This window comes from Trypanosoma theileri, assembly GCF_002087225.1.
Source record: "Trypanosoma theileri isolate Edinburgh chromosome Unknown TM35_Tth_25_V1, whole genome shotgun sequence".
NCBI classification, from domain to species: Eukaryota; Euglenozoa; class Kinetoplastea; order Trypanosomatida; family Trypanosomatidae; genus Trypanosoma; species Trypanosoma theileri.
In genome coordinates, this window is record NW_021639867.1 from 1 (window position 1) to 1,844 (window position 1,844).

Sequence of the window (1,844 nt, forward strand, 5' to 3'; positions counted from 1 at the left end):
TGGACTAAGATTAGTCATTTTAGACAGTTCACTCAATGTTAATGATAATGAAAAAACGTTTGGTATTACACAATCGTGGCTTGCGAAAAAACTCAAACCTTATCGCAAGATAAAGGAAAAGTTGGAAATGAAAAAACGCAAAGCCATAGTAATAACAAACAAGAAAAGTGAATACAAAAAAAAAGGCATTGGAAGAATACTACTGTTTCAGCTCATTTGTATGAGGTGAAGGGCAGTCTCATGATCGGAGGCCGGAAGACAACGTGGTAGTGACTGCATTCACGGCTTCGGGATACTCCAGCAGCGCATGCCGGTTCACTGGATGGAAAAATAAAAATAAAAATAAAATAAAAATCTACAGGGATGCGGTGGGTGGGCGCGAAAAGAACGATCTCGACTGAACCAAAAACGAGAAACAACAGGAGCAAACACTTAGACCATCAGTTTGTATAGAAATACAGAAAAAACATGAGAGCAAGAGATAGACATCAGCGTTGCAGCAAACTAAATGCGATCATACCCGCCTGCCCTTTCAGAGTTTATACACAAAACAAATAAATTACGATAATTGTTTCCCTCTACAAATTTTCCCCCTCAAAATCCACATCACCCTTAACAGAAAACAATTCCCCTCTGACACTCTTGTTCCCCAGAGCCACGCTCGTGGGAAAGCCCGCTGCCCATCACGCGTGTCGTTGGGAAGTTCCTTCGCCGTTGGGGCCTGCGGGGTGCATTTCCCCTTCGCGTTCTTTTGGGCGTTTATTTTCTTTTATTTCACAACTCCCAATTCCCAAACCCCACGTTTTTTGTATTGTTTTGGTTTTTCCCCCGTTTCTTTTTTTTTTTATTGTTTGCTGGGGGTCTGATCTGCCGGGCCACCACCCCGCACACCACGCCCAACAATAAAGAGCGACGCCGCGAAGGAGAATGGGATCCATCCCCCACACTCTTTAAACAATTCATGTTGAAATCATCATGGCATCACCCTTTTGAAATTCCGCCGAGGGAAAGGAACAACGGCCATCCGCCACATACCCCATTCATTAATTTCGCCCCAAAAAAGAGAGCGAGGAAGCCGAACAACATCCAACACCAAAAGAGGAATAAATAAAACCAGCAGGGGAGCCAAATCCCCAACAATTCCTCATCTTTTCTTCATAATTTCCTTCGGAATTCCAAAGGATTCAAAAGGCGCAACGAAAGCATACCAGGAAAAGAATGCCTAATGTAATTTACCTTCTTCTTTGCTGGGCCTATAAATTGCAAGAAAAAACAAAGAGAGAAACAGAAAATATTTTTATTAGTTTTCACCTTGTTTCAAGAGAGATCCCCCTCAGGGAGCGACAAGTAGCAGAATAGTTTAAAACACTTTCCATTCACATAGAGTGAGAATATCTGTTGTATTTTGATAATTTTCCCTCCCATCAAGGTATTTAGGCAGAGCAGCAAAACAAAAAAAGAAGCACCTAGTACTTTCCTGTTATGTCTTCGCTCCCCATCACATTTTAATCAAAAACCAGAAAAAGAGTCTCAAACATCAATTCACAATCAATACTGGCGAAAAGGAAATGCTGAGAGCCCATTTCAACCCACCACCCCGCGCAGCACAAAGAAGGACGTATTGAGTGGGTTTTTCAAAACGACAAACCCCAAACGACAACACCCACACATACAAACTAAGAAAACATAATATGTTATTATTTTTTTCTTTTACCAAGCGTAAAATCAGATCATTCCTTTTCCAATCCCCTTCACCCTGAAAATAATTAAAAAACTCAACGAAATCAAAAATTAATATACGTTGTCATTTGTACTTTGTCCCAAAATAAAACAGAATTTATAAA